This window comes from Mirounga angustirostris, unplaced genomic scaffold (assembly GCF_029215605.1).
Source record: "Mirounga angustirostris isolate CCGP_5_RB_7025 unplaced genomic scaffold, mMirAng1.0.hap1 SCAF_13, whole genome shotgun sequence".
Classification (NCBI taxonomy): Eukaryota; Metazoa; Chordata; class Mammalia; order Carnivora; family Phocidae; genus Mirounga; species Mirounga angustirostris.
In genome coordinates, this window is record NW_026991721.1 from 3,886,892 (window position 1) to 3,902,337 (window position 15,446).

Below are 15,446 nucleotides of genomic sequence, written 5' to 3' on the forward strand. Positions count from 1 at the left end.
TCATTTATTTTATTGCTTAGAACAGCTTCTCAATGGATTTTCTAGGAATAAAAGCATATCATCTGCAAAGAGTAAGACTTTGTCTTGTTTTTGATCCTCATACTTCTCATATCCTTTAAAATTGTATTTGCTAGTAATTCTGGAACAATGCAGGGGATGCAGGGGATAGCCTTAGAGTTTCCCTGTTGAGCATGAGGCTGGCTGGGATGGATATATTTTGTCATATTAGAGACACTTCCATCTATTCTTACTTTGTTGAGGGGTTTATCAGGATATTGTCACATGTTTTTCCAACTATGGAAACAGTCATTTGATTTCTCCCACTAGGTCAATTAATATGATCAATTATATCAATGTATTTCCTACTATTGTACCAGTCTTGGTCTTTAATGTGCTTCTAAATTCTGTTTATATTTTATTTTGGATTTTCTCCACGATATTTATAAAAGATATTTATCTAACCCTTCAACAAGTTTTGGCATCAGTATTAACACTGGCTTTATGAAAACAATGGGAAAGTTTTCTTTCTCGTTCTTTGCTCCACAGAGTTTTAAATGGCATTGGGATGAAAGGTTTAGGAGGAGGGTTCCCTGTGAGAGCATATGGGTTTGGTGTTTTTCTTTGAGTGGAGGAGTTTATATAATTTGCTTTTAAAAATAATGCCCTAGTGAAAATCCTTTTATATCTGTCCTTATACACTTAACGAAAGTTCTTAGGTTTTAATTCCTTGATGCATAATTGCTATCAAAGAGGATCCAGCTTCAAGTTTGATTAATAGGACCACACAGACCCCACCTCTCCTGTGAAGGCTGGAAGGGTTGATGTTTCCACCAACAACCAGTGATGCCAGGTTCTGCCAACTTCTTTTGTCTTTGCCAATTTGATAGACAAAACAAAAACACGTGCCCTTATATTATTTCAATTTTTGTTGCTCTAAATAATAATAAGGTTGGGTGCCTTTTCATATTTTTACTGGTAATTAGGTCTTTTGTGTGTGTGTGTGTGAATTGTCTGCTCATGTCTTTTCTACATTTTCCTATAGGCATTCCCTCTTTTCTCATTGATTTTTAAGAACTCTTTATATATTAGGGATCCTTAACCATCCCATGGAATATGTTATCCTAGGCCAGCCTGAGTCCTCCTGGTGAATGGATTTTGTTATAAATATTATGTAGTGAGTCTATGGTATCTAAGTTTACTCTACTGGGCAGTGGCCAAAGTGCGGATGAGTCAGCCTTGGGTCATGCAGAGAACTTGAACTAGTTGATTGAACATTCAGAACTAACTTGAGGAACTTGACTCAACTCTTCTGTGTCCAGTTCCAACAAGCTCTTACAGTGCCGGAAAACAAACAAACAAACAAATACCCAAAAACAAACATGCCGGCAGCTGGAGAACTCCCATTGATCGGAAACATACCAACAGATACGTGTAATTCTGGTCACCAAAAAGCATTTCCTGAGGAGGTTAGAAGCATGAGTCTGTGCTTGAATCATTGCTCTAAGAAGGGAAAGGAGCCATATGCAAGTTTTAAGTGTCAAAATTCCGCCAGGTTGTCTATGAGGTTGTGTTTACTGATGTGCTACAGATTTCTGGAGAAAACCATAGGGACACAGTTGAGATGCAAGAGAAGTTTCATGGCATTCACTGTTGACTCTCACCCCAGGGTGTGGCCAGGAATCCTGACGGGTTCCGGCTCCTGGCTGATAACTTCACGGGGCAGGTGTGGAGAGAGAACCATCTGATAAGGGATCCACCATAAACAGCTTTTAAAATGAAGCAAATCCACCGTGCCTATTACAGACCCCTCCCTTTGGAAGCTACATCTTTTGCCTCAGACTTCAGTCCCAGCCCATGTGCCCTAGCAGGAAGGAACACAGTGATGAGCCAGAAGGACAGAGGAGCATGGCTCTGTCCTCTGCTGTGACAGACAATCTTTTATGCTTCAGGCATTGACCCTGTGTCAGGCATTGTCTGTGGCCCTGGGGAGACACAGGTATGAAGGGTAACGAGAATACAATCACAGTGAGGACAAAAGTCAGCGTTCCTTTCCTGGTACTGGCTCTGCAGAAAAGCACGTTACAGACACTCTGAAGGAGGAGGCAGGTGCTATGGGCACCCCAACTTGTAGATGAGTAAAGCAGGCACGGAGAGGTCGAGCCCACACCCATATTCCACGCCAGACCACCTCCCAAGACAACCAGTCCGTGGGCACGTCCTCCCAAGTCTGAGCGCAGTGATGCTGTGGAGAATAGAAATCAGCGGCTGCCAAGATGGGGGACAGACTGTGAGACAATGGGAAGCAGACTCAATCAGAGAAGACTGTGGGTCCCGAAGGATGAGCTGGATTTTGGCAGGAAGAGGAGGAAGGGGGTAGAAAGAGGGTGGACTTCCAGGGTATGGACCAGCCTGTGGGAAAGAGCAGAGCCATCGAGAGGACAAACGACATCCAGGGCCAGTGAGGAGGGTCAGTGAAGCTGACCTCAGGGGAGAGTGTACAGAGGCTGGGGGCCGCTCTGTGAAGAGTTTTGTAGGGCTAGCCTATATGGAGTTTGGCTTCAGTGTCTCAGCGTGGGAAACACTACAGTCAATTGAGCAGAAAAAGGCTTGATTAGATTCATGATTTCGAAAGCCCATGATGACCACAGCCAGGAGGGAAAAGCCAGGGGGTACTCAGTGTTCCGCACATAGCTCACCACCTAGGACCCCATTTGGAAAAGTCTGAGACAGGTGGAGATATTGGTGCAAGGTGACAACCTGACTAGCCCAAGGGGGTACACGTTTGCTGAATGAAGAAGGCTTAGAGCAGAATTGTCACACTATTTACAGATGTGTGGCCCCCATAGGCTCCCGCGAATGGTGATAACAAAGGTTGGCTGTGTAGCCCAGCTTCTGTCAATGAGGAACGCTACCGTGGGTCTCATCTGCCTTATAACTTTGGACGTTTGCCTATGAACATGATTTTTAAGGCTAAAACCTGCTGTCATGATTATCAGAGTACTTGCTAATACATCACCCTGATTGCTGCAAGGGAAGGTTTATCACTGTTAAACTGAGCAGATGTTGTTCTATGTGTCTAGGCAAAAAGCATCTGCCATAAGCTTTGGCTCATGGCTCCCTTTTGCCTCATTCGCCACCTTCATTTTACGTCTGTAGGTTTATGTTAAAATTACAAGGTGCTTAATGTGTGACTCAGAAGAACCAAACTTTACATGGGTTGTGATAGCATGAGTTGGCGGGGGGTGAGTTAGCTAAATGGTACAAGGTAACATCTAGAGCTAATTCTCTTCCCACTTCTAGTAAAATGCCCCCAGGGACACTGAAAACACCAAAATTTATGACACCACAGAAACAGCGAGAGGTGGCCTAACATCAAAACTGGGAAAGAACAGACGGAACTCACCCCAGCAGAGCAGAGAGTAGGATTCTAGGTAAAGCTCTGCCCAAGGAAACTGGGGATCAGATTGGAATCAAGCACTTAACTTGCTTTCCTGTTGGGATCTTGGAAAGGAAACCCAACCAGCGTGACTGATTTGCCAAATTGTTTAAAAACATGGCACTGAACAAATCTTGCTTTGTTCAGGGATTTAAAAAGCAAGCAAACAAACAAGCAAAAAAGAATAAACTCACCGATGTGGGACAAGACAGGAGAAGTAGAGTAGTATCCAGAAGATGAAGCCTTCTGAAAATGATCTACTACAGAATCCAGAGGGGAGAAAAGTCAGGAAACTGATCGGCATTGACAAAGCAGCAGGAGATAATGGCCAACTATCAGATTGAACACTGTAATAAATTTCCACGTTTGTAAGTCCCAAACTGAAGACTATAGGCAATTTCATAGGATTCAACTTAGTATAGATTCTACACACCAAGACGAAGACACAATGAATGATAAGAAGCACATGCACACAATAATAGAACAAGGAGACAAACAGGACTGAATATCTTACCTATAATAATAAATGTAAATGAAATAGATTCTTTTATTAGGAAGACTCTAAAATTGAACAAAGAATTCAAATATCAAATATGTGCCATTTCTTTCCAAAAGGTAAAAAATAATAACTGAATAGGTGAGTATATCCAAAGAAGATGCAAACAAAAATAAAGTAGGAGTCACGATAATAATATTGCCTCAAGTAAAATTCAACAGCAAAGCACAGCAGAACAAAGAAAGCACTTTTATTTTGATAAATAGTACAAATTGCAATAAAGACATACTGACTTGAGCCTTTTGGTGATAGGTAATTATGCCCTAAAAAATATAATACAGGGCGCCTGGGTGGCTCAGTTGGTTAAGCGACTGCCTTCGGCTCAGGTCATGATCCTGAAGTCCCGGGATTGAGTCCCGCATCGGGCTCCCTGCTCAGCAGGGGGTCTGCTTCTCCCTCTGCCCTCTTCCCTCTCGTGCTCTCTGTCTCTCATTCTCTCTCTCTCAAACAAATAAATAAAATCTTAAAAAAAAAATGTAATGCAAAATTGCTGGAAATGTAAAGGCAGAAACCCACCAAGGCCCAACATCTCTTTCCCATATTTGGAACACCCAAAGCTCTGAAAGGCAAAACTTCATCAGCCTGATGCCCATCAGGCAGCCAAACGGGATCTGAATTGATGGGAGGGCATTGTAGCGCTGTCACTTAGTGCTAATATTTGTGCATTTCACTGAAAAAGAGCAATTTTCTGTGTAAGTTTTATGTAAAATACCAAATGTTACCCTTCATAAAACTAAAACATTCTGAATTCTGAATCATTGTCTACTAGTGGATACGGTTTGTGGGCCCGTAGTAAGGAAATCTATGGAATAGGCAAAAAATAGAGCATACAATATGATTATAATTAATAAACATTTTTTAGATATGTGTGAGTGTACAGACCAGCCACAAGCAAATTCCATATCCTACACATAGAGAAGGAACATTTCCCAGCTCTTAGGTCATATTTACGTAAGTCATATGCCATGATTACAAAGCAGTACAACCAGAAATTTATAATCCAAGCACGTGGTCTTAAAAAACACACTTCTAATTTTACTCGCAAAAAGAATTAAAAAATAAAAATGAGGGGGCGCCTGGGTGGCTCAGTCGTTAAGCGTCTGCCTTCGGCTCAGGTCACGATCCCAGGGTCCTGGGATCGAGCCCTGCATCGGGCTCCCTGCTCGGCAGGAGGCCTGCTTCTCCCTCTCCCATTCCCCCTGCTTGTGCTCCCTCTCTCGCTGTGTCTCTCTCTGTCAAATAAATAAATAAAATCTTTAAAAAAAATAAATAAAAATGAGAACACTCTTCTAAATTAGGGCAAAGCAGAAGTAAAAACTGAAATTACAGACATATTGACATTTGTGGGATGAGGTCAAGGTTGCTTTCCGAGACAGATTAAATGCTTTCATTATGAAGGTATACAGAGAGGAAACAACTGAGGATGGGCATGGGGGCTGGCCACAGGGCCTGCGGTCCTTCACACAGTTCTCGCGAAGGCTGTGTAGGACTCATTACTGAGAAGTTGCTTGTGTTCTCTGGGTGCTCGTGAGATGCCGGCTGCTGCCTAAAAAAATGGGAATGACCCAGTGATTGAATGAAGACAAGGTTGACAACCTGAAAAGTCAATCACCCAGAGGAGAAACTGAAAAATTATTAAAGAAATATCCTCCAGGAGTTCCATCAAACCCTCCAGTAACCCCACATCTCTATGCAATTTAGACTACTCTTCCCAGTAAAAATAAAGATGGACAGTCTTCCTATTTGCACAAAGCAAAGCTACAGATATACCTAAGTTATAAATATAGATTTATAAAGATTTCAAATAAAATAATGGCAAATCAATTTCAATCATATTTTTAAAAGCATATAGCATAACCTGTTAGGTTTATTCAGAGAAGGGTGGGGCTCAACATTAGAAAATCTGCTAACATAATTCTCCACATTACTAGGTCAAAAGGAGGAAAAGTCTATGATCATCTGGATAATTAAGTCTGGGACAGGCTAGAATGCTCCATTATTGCTATTACTCATCAATATTGTTCCAAAAGTCCCCACAGAGGTATAGTTTCAGTATGGAGAAGACAACACACATGTATGATGGTCTGTCTACAAATCCTGAAGTAGTCACAAAGAAATGAGTGTAGGAGAATTCAGAAGGTGGCTAGTTAGAAACTAATTCTACAAAAATCAATAGCTTTCTTATAGACCAGTGATGCTCAGGAGGAACCATCATAACAAGTGCAGACCTTACTCACGACAGCAACCCAGTTTTTAAAATCTCTAGTAATAAACAAGGAATGTGCAGAAAGGACACTTATATAAATAAGAAGAGAACTATAAAACTTTACTGAGGGACATAGAAGGTTGGAGTAACAGACCACTTTTCTATTAATGGACAGACTATCTATGACTTTACAGAAGTCAAGTGTCTGCCCGAAGAATCTATGTGTTTAACACAAGCCAAATAAAATCCCAGTAGGATTTTAGGATGAGGCTGACAAAGAGAATCTAAAAGTTATCCAGAAACATAAATGTTCGAGAAAAGTGAAGGAAGCATTAATGAAGGCTATTGCAATGCAGGTGTAGAGATAGCGTGTGGTACGATAATGGGAACAGACGTACAAATTAATGGGATGAAAGAGAAAATTCAGCAACGGACCCCCAATAAGTAGAATATAGTTTGTGTTTCAAATCAATGGGGAGTATATGGGAAAAATATAAACGTAGATCCATACTCATCCCCTACTCAAAAATAAGTTCCAGATGACTAAAAATAATTAAATGAGAAAACAAAGAAACAAAAACCCAAACCATGAAAGCTATACAGGAAAGTGGAGGTGCATATGTTAAGGAATCTTGGGGGGAGACATTTCCTAACTGACGGTACAACGGTCCTTGCATCTGTCTGGCCCTCAGCAGAGAGACGTGTAGCTACTCTTCCTGTCATCTTAGTCTGACGCTTCGCCGTGCCCCAGCCCAGATCCGCGCTCCTGATCTAGTCTGTAGTTATCTTTCATCTCATTGTGGTGGGCAGTTTAAGGGACTAGGTTTGTGTAACATGGAATGGTGATTGCTGCCTCCCCTGCAGACTGGGAGCCTCACAAAGGCGGGGCACCCAAAGGCGGCATGCAGCAGATGCTCGACAAAAACTTAGTTAAATTATTAAGTTAAAAAAAACTAACATGTAAGCTTAATCACAATTGATTACAACTAATCACAATTCATGATACAGACATTCAATTAATAAAGTAGTATATACAACATGATCCCCTCTCCCCCCCTTTTTAGCATGGAGCCTAATGTGGGGCTTGAACTCACCACCCTGAGATCAAGACCTGAGTTGAGATCAAGCATCAGAAGCTCAACGGACTGAGCTACCCAGACACCCCCAACATGATCCCTTTTTAAAACATTAAAAACATGTCTGTGCATGCTCAGAAATAAGCCTGCAATCACAGGCAAGAGTTGATGATGCTGGTGTAGTCTTCGCTCTAGTCTCTAACTGTTCTAGAGTCAACTTACATTGGTCTTGTAAGAAGAAAGTTGTCCTTTTTTTTTTTTTTTTTTTTTTTTTAGTTAGCTAAAAATATAAGCCACTATGCAATGGAGCCACTGGAAAACATATGTCCACGGCAATACGTGCCCTAGACCCACTGTGGCCCCTTCCCGATTTCCGTCTATCCTTACTTGTCACCAAGCATGGCTTAAGCCAGTTGAGGTCTTGTCCTCACACTGCCAATGGCACCTTTCCAGCTCACTGTGAACCATGGCCGTTGGCCAGATGCCACCCGGACTAGCACGGATTCACGACCTGCAGTCAGCAGAGCGTCAACAGCCCGGCTGTCAGGCTGACCCCAGGGACAGGGAGCTAGTCCTGCCACAGTGAGTGCCGGGTCCTATTCCTGGTGGGGAAGGTTCCCCCTCCCATCTCCCCAGCAGGTAACGCGACTGTTAGTCCTCTGCTTTGCAACCCCTGCAACACCAATTACGGCAACCAACTTGGTCCCCCGTGGATGGACGACGGAGCTACTGTTCATGCTCTTCTTCCAGGAAGACCCACGTTGCTTTCCAGAGTCTAAACGAACTTCAGTACAGTGAATTCTACAATCCTGCTTGCAACGACCACCAACTTTTACAACCTGCCATTTTTAGGACTGCTTATCTTAAATTCTCTACTTATACCCCCCAAACGTCGAAAAATAATGAAAACGAAAGACATTTTGTAACAAAGCTTAGTGTTATTTCATCGTAGGTGCCTATCTGAAACACGGCTTTCCAATATGGGTAAGCCGCCTTGATTTAGGTATGCCTAATGCCTGTTTTTAATGGGAAGGAAAACAAATGAAGGGAGTGTCGTGTAATTAAGTGAAGCAGTGAAATATTCCGAGGGGACATTCGACTATATCCCTGTATCTCTTGTCTCCCCCAGATTCACATTCAAGCCACGTGTCTAGGTGTCCTGGGACACAAACCAACAGAAATGTACTTACACTTCTGGAGAGGAGAAGTCTGAAATCAAGGTGTGGGCAGGGCTATGTTCTTCCTGCAGGCTCTGGGTGAGGGTCCTTCCTGCCTCCCCCGGCTTCTGGAGAGCCTGCTGAGTGGCGAGCCCGATGCAGGGCTCGATTCCAGGACCCTGGAATCATGACCTGAGCCAAGGGCAGACGCTCAACTAACTGAGCCACCCAGGCGTCCCACATATATTTAAAATTACATGTGACATAAAATGTCTTGATGCAGAAATACATTGCTCTTTGTTAGTCTCACATCTTATGACTTATTTTGTTGCAACTCGTCCCGTGTTTTCCAGAGCGTGTCCCCCTCCCCTGTCTGGGTGGACAGCTCCCGTGGGCCACTCAAGGGGCCATTCACGCCAACGCAGGATGGACACTTTCTCACTCCTCTTGTGGGGCTAGAGCATGAGGTCAGTCCCAGGGGGAGTTCTGAATACGTGCTAAACGCCCTTGCCTTCTCTGGATGGCGGCCACCACAGGTGTGGAGAGTCCCTGGAGACTGGGGTTGTGTTTGCTCGCGTGCCTCTCCAGATAGGAAAGAAGTAGTCTGACTGCATGTCTTAAAAAGTCCAGAATAATGTCTTATGCAGCACAGAAGTTTCTCTTCCTCCTAAAAGAAGCCTGGAGGTAAGCAGGCCGTGGCTGCTACGGGGCTTCACCAGAAACCCCGTTCCTTCTTTAGTCCATCTGCTCTACCAGCCTAGCACACAGTTTCCAGCCTCAGAGACACCTCGGGGTCCAGACTGGCTGCGGGAGCTCAGCCATCCCATGCGAGTTCCAGGCAACAGAGAGAGGAAGGGCGGAGGGCGGGAAGAGCACACCTCCCAGCTGAGCCAGCTCCCTTTCAGGAGTGTCCCCGGAATCCCGTGCTGCCCTTCTGAGTGATTCTTCCCAAAGCATTAGCAAATGATAGAACCTGGGTCGGCAACTGAGATCTTCACTCCAGTATTTCTTCAGACTCTGCTGCTTGGCTAAGTTAGTAATGACAATGATTGAACCTCACCGAAGAAGATACACGGATGGCAAGTAAACGTGTGAAAAGGTGCTCCACATCACACGTTATCAGGGAATTGCAAACTAAAACAACGAGACACCACTGCATACCTATTAAAATGGCCCAAACCCAAACACGGCCAACACATGAGGATACACCGTCTTGGGAACTCTCACTCACGTGGGCGGGAAGGCAACGAGGGGCAGCCACCTTGGAAGACGGTTTGGCAGTTTCTTACAAAACTAAACATACTTTGACCAGACCACCTAGCAACTGTGCGCTTTGATATTTCCCCAAAGGAGTCGAAAATGTATGTTGACACCAACCTGCACACAGATGTTCATAGCAGCTTTCTTCGTAACTGCCCCAACTTGGGAGCAACCAAGATGTCCCTCAGCAGGTGGATGGATAAACGAGCTGTGGTCCATCCAGACAGTGGGCTAGAGCTCAGCGCTAAAAAGAAAGGAGCTCTCGAGCTACGAAAAGACGTGGGGGAAGCTTAAATGTGTTTTACTAAGTGAGAGAAGCCAATCTGAAGGGCTACGTATTGAGTGATTCCAACCGTGTAGGACATTCTGGAAAAGGCAAAACTACGGAGACAGTAGGAAGATGAGGGACTGCCAGAGGTTAGGGGCAAGGAGGGTTGAACGGGCAGAGCCAGAGGATTTTGGGGGGCGGTGAAAATACTCTGCGGTGCTGGACGCTTGGCATTATACACCCGTCCTATCTCAGAATGTGCGACAGCAAGGTGGACCCGAAGGTAAACTGTGGCCTCTGGGTGAAGATGTCAAGTCGATGTAGGGTCCCGAGTTGTCACGACCATAGCACACTGATGCAGGATGTCAGGAACAGGGGACCTGGGGAGGGGGAGGGGGCGAGAGGCCCACCGTGGGAGAGACTCTGCAAGGACTCGACGGGGTGAGCCGGCCTTACCGTGGGCGGCCGAGGGGCTGCGGAGGCTCCGAGCACAGATCTAAAGGAGGCTGCCAGCCCTGAGGGGGAGGCGGTTGCCAGGCTGGGTGGGCACCCCACTCTGATGGAAAACGAGGTGCGATCATAGAGTCATGGGGGTTTCTAGCGGGGCTGACCAATCCTAAGAGAGGTGCTCAGACTGTTCCGAGCCAAGTCTGGCATTGAGGGGCCTTGAAGGGACCTCTCTGCAGAGACGTTTTAGCGAACTTAACCCAGGGCCGTGTCTTTCCTGCGGCTCTGAGCCTTATTCCCAGTGACCCCTGTCTTCTGAGACTCTGCAACTGTCCCAGCCAGCGGGAGGAGTGGGCCGGGCGCTGCTCTGTGGGCAGAGACTGGATCTGGGCCGCTCTGGGCTCAGCGGCAACACCAGCCAGCCCACCCGGTGGGCAGCCCAGGCCTGGCAGGGGACAGAGTCGGGCCACTGCCACCAGCCCCCGCACTGCCCCAAGGCCCCAGTCCGAGGCCTGCTCAGCCTTGCATCTGAATCTTGCCCTGCATCCTCCTGCCTGGAGCGTGGGGCCACGCACACCGCCCATTCCGGCCTGCAGAGGGGAAGCAAATCCAGGACCCCCCACCCCCCCACCCCTGGGGCTCCGAGCGGGCCTGCAGCCAGCTCATCACCGGCTAGAGGGCATGTATAGCTGGAGGGGGCCCTGGAGCCCTTCTGCCCAGGCCTTCCTTTGCTGACGAGGTCCCTGCCGGGTGACTCGCCCAGGGTGATGCATCCAGAAGAGGTAGCCGGCTCAGCCGTCCTCACGGTTGGTCACTGTCCCCCCAGAGCCTCCCACACTGGCCTGGGGCCACCCGCTGGGGTGAAACTATGCTGCCATGTACAAAGGCAGGTGACCTCTTCCGCCTCCTGGGTGCCTGAAGCCCAGGACTGAGAGCCTAACCCCCCGTGAGTCAGTATCTCCTGCCCGCTAACGCCTAGGGCGCCCTCATAAATTCCTTCCTTCTCCCTCTGGCCTGAGAACCCTCGGGGCGGTGCTGGAGTCCATCCCACATACCGCAGAGAACTTCCAGCAGTGAGGGGGATGAGCATGGAGCAGAAGCCGGCTGGAGAAGGAGAGAGACGGAGAGAGACAGGGAGACACACAGAGACAAAGAGGCAGAGAGACAGAGAGAGCGAAAGAAGCGCGAAGTCTTAGGACTTTGGGAGAGAAAGTGCCGAACCCTGGCCCCCACCAGGCAGTGGGTTTGGAGGTGGTACCTCCACTGTCCATGTAACCAGCCCCCCCAGGGGATACAGACACACGCAAGCTCTGTCCCTGATCTCACCCAGCTTTCCCTCTGGCTGAGGTCACGTAAAGATAACGCAGAGCAATGAACAGACAATGGCCACCCCACCCCGTGGCGATGCCCCCAACAGCCAAGGCCCCAGCGGAGAAGGAAGACCCCGAGCTGGTGGAGGAGGCAATGAGCTCGTGCCCGCCGTCTGGAGCCGAGGTCAGCGGGAGTTTTCCTAGCTCTAGTCTTCGAATTTGCAAGATATGTTGCCTCTAAGTCCATGGGCCTTGTTTCCAGCGCCCATGTTCTCCCCAGGGTGCCCTGAGAACCTCTCACCAATCACACCCCCCAGGGCCATGGGGGGCCCCATGCCACGAACTCAGCCAGCCAGCAGGCCGCACCCGGACAGGTGACACTGCATTCCGAAGCCTTCCTCCAAGTGCAAAGGTCAGCACAGTCAGGACCCAGAACTTGGCAGTCTGGCCCTCCGGACAGAGAGCTGGCTCGTGGCGGAACGAAGACAGAGCATTCAGAGGAGAGCAGACACGATTCGAGCCGTTGTTTGATGTCAGAGCCATCTGGTGGGGCAGCTCCCCGGCCTAAAGCAGAAGAAAACACGGGGTTTGTTACAAAGATCCCTTCAGGTTGGAGACTCCAGGGAATGAATTGAACACCTGGCCCCTTTCTGCCTCCCTCAGAATTAATCAGTCTTTGTACGCAAGAGGGTAGAGCCCATAGGGCCACATAAGGGCCCCGCCTTGGGACAGGAAGACGCGAAGAGTAAGAAAACAGAGTACCAAGCTGAGGTTCCCCTCACATCCTGTGTCACCCATGAAAGCCGCAGGAGTGGTAATGGGCAAGTCCATGAGAATAATTAGGCTGAAGAGCAGACTGCATAATTGACGTACCCACGTCAGCTCCTGGGTTTTTACTGGCCTTGAGCTAAAGCTCAAACCCCAAAGCCTCACCCCGTCCCCACCTCCAGCACATTCTGGGTCTCTAAATAAGCGAGACCTCCTTGCTTCCTTGCTTCTGTTTTCTCTCTTGAATTCCATTGCTCCTCTTCATGACTGGACTGAGTTCTACTTTCCAAGAAGCCCTTGAACTGTTACCTCCTCCGGAAAGCCCTCCCAGATCCACCTCAGGTGTGGTCCAGTCCACCCTCAGTGAGAACGTGGCTAATGCCACCCTGCCTAGGAAGTTATGTTCCCCTCCCAGGGGGCAGCCCACACCAATGGCCGACTGATAGGGGGTCCAAAAGCCTGCCCCAGTCTCAGAGACAGCTCAACAGTGTGGTTTGTGCCAGATGTCCCTGCCCCACGTCCTCCCTCCCCTTTCCTCTCTCACAGGCTTCTTCCTCAATAAACCTCCTTCACCAGAACCCTTGCCTCAAGCTCTGCATCCAGAGAACTGGCCTTGCGTGGACAGGAGAGCCCACTGCCAGCCTCCTATGTGGACGCGCCCTTAGGATATGGAGTCTGCGCCATTACAAAAGAGCAATTTCACAAACTGGAAACAGCGAACATGTCCATCAGCTGGTGACTGGGTTGGACAATGTGCTGCACGTCTGTCCGTAAAAGGGAGGAAGCTGAGAGTCTGTGGGACAATACGAGTGAACCTCGGAAACACCACCGAGTGAGAGAAGCCCCTCCCAAGAGACCACGCACTATTCAATTCCTTCATATAAAACGTCCAGAAAGGTGAACAACAGAGACAGAACGTGGATTGACTGAGGCTTGGGAGGTGGCAGGGGTCTCATTCGAGGGGAACGAGCTGTGAGTGGGCATGAGATGTTCGTGGGATGATGAAAATGGCACAACTTGGTAAATTTACTGAAACATCATCAAATTGTATCCTTGAAATGGGTGAAGTATGTAATATGAAATTTACCCCAGTAATAAAGTTCTTTACAACCTCCCCGATGGATGCAGGACGTCCTGGATGTGAGTCTGTGGACAAGACCACCAACATTCCCATTTTTTTATTTTCCTCAGTGAGAATCAGGTAAAATCTTTAGCGTCAAATAATCTGGTTTGCAAAAGCATTATGAGGTTTTGGGGATTAATCAGGCAAAATAAAAGGTGCTTATTATGTGGTGCTTCTTTGGCTAAGACCCGTGGCCAAAGCTCTGGACACAACCAAGAAGTTGTTCCTATCACCCGTGAGCACAGATCCTTGTGGGAACATGGTTTTTTAAAAAAGATGATCGCAGTGAGAGATCCCAGACTGTATTTCTCTGGAGCAGATTTCCTCAGACCACCTGCATCAAAATCATATGGAAAACTTGGTAGAAATGCAGATTCCCGGCCCCCGGCCCAGACACTGTAGATTAGAACCTCTAGGGTGTCCCCTGGAATCTGCATTTTCACAGGTGCCTGGGGATCCTCGGTTCCAGCGAAGTCTGAGAGCTGATTACAGGGACGGGAACTGTCTAGCTTTGCAAAATCAGCCCGGCTGCAGCTGTCGGGGACGGACTGCGGGGACAGCCCTCAACTCGCCACGTTCCATTGAAAAAGCGAATTCGTCATCCCAGAAACACACTTGTTTGCATGGAAATATTTACCACGCTCCGCACTTGTGTAAAGGATCAGACAGTTCTGCAGCGAGGGACAGGCGCTTCAGAAGACCCCGGCGGACAGCCCGGGGGTGACACCTGTTCTTTGAGGGACAGATCAGAGCAGGGGTTGTCTTCACAGTGGGCCGGGCTCCCACATTGCGGGCTGGGGTCCCCAGGGGGTGGAGAGCCATGGTGCCAGGCGCAAAACCATGAACATAGGGACCAGGGGGCGTTCCTTCTGCAGACCATTGACTATCAGTGCTCGGCTCGTTTAAGGGTGAAGATGACTCGCCACCAGCTATTTGGCCCGTAGACTTGAAAATGAGCACTCCTGTAGGGTCTGTCCAATTTTGTGCACACAAGTCCAGTGACATCAACACTTATCCCTGCAAGCCCCCTGAGGTCCGGTCTTAGAGGAATGGTCACAGGAGCTCCTGTTTCCCGAGGTGCAGTGAGTCCTGTGGGGAAAGGGAAAACACACAGGCCCCCAGGGTCATCCTGGGAATAGTGAGCAGTGGGTGGGTTCTCCTTCCTGGATGAAAGGCTGACAGGTTATTTTGGAGGCGAGGGTGGGGGGAGGGGAGATCGTTCTTTTCCCCTGGTAAGGGGCAGACACCCCAAGGTGAAAGGGTAGCTTTTTAACCAAGAGCCAGAAGGACAATGCCATTATCCCGGGCCACCGAGTCTCCAGTCCCCGGGAACTGTCCTGAGAGTTTGGCAAGATGAGACTGGGGGAGCGGGGACAGCCGGGGCTCTGGGCCATCACTCAGCTGTCCTCCAGAGGTGGACGGGAGCCCTGCCGAGGCTTCCTCTCTGATAGCTGGAGATAGGCGGCACCCCTGCCCTGCAGCACCCCTACCCTGTGGCGGGAGGAAAAGGCCTGGCTCCCTGGTGCCCCCCTTGTTCATGCCCCTCCAGGAGGCAGCCCAGGGCCCACTGCCCAGAAGAAGGCTGACGTTGGTGCTGCGGGATGCAGGAGCAGGCGGTCCCACACAGTGTGCTCCCCGGGGGGTGGCCCTTCCAGCCTGCTTCCTGTGGGGCCAAGAGCGCTAACCGAAGGGGAGGCCAGAGCGCTGTGCCCACGTCAACCCTGGTGCACAGGACGAGGGACACTGGTTCCTGCCAATCCCATAAGCCAAGGGGGAAGAAGGGCCATCAGTGAGGCTCCTCCAAACCGGGCTCTGGCCAGACATGCATCCACATTGCCT

The 15,446-nt window shown here is 48.5% G+C and overlaps 1 long non-coding RNA gene across 1 annotated transcript in view; it reads left to right on the forward strand.

Moving 5' to 3' along the window:
* Positions 1 to 14,071, forward strand: part of LOC123856865 (uncharacterized) — a 53,837-nt gene extending 39,766 nt beyond the window's left edge. Inside the window, exon 3 of the long non-coding RNA XR_010406754.1 lies at positions 1,667 to 14,071. This is a non-coding gene — a long non-coding RNA (uncharacterized LOC123856865). The remainder of the gene's footprint in view (positions 1 to 1,666) is intronic.
* The last annotated feature ends 1,375 nt before the right edge of the window (positions 14,072 to 15,446 follow it).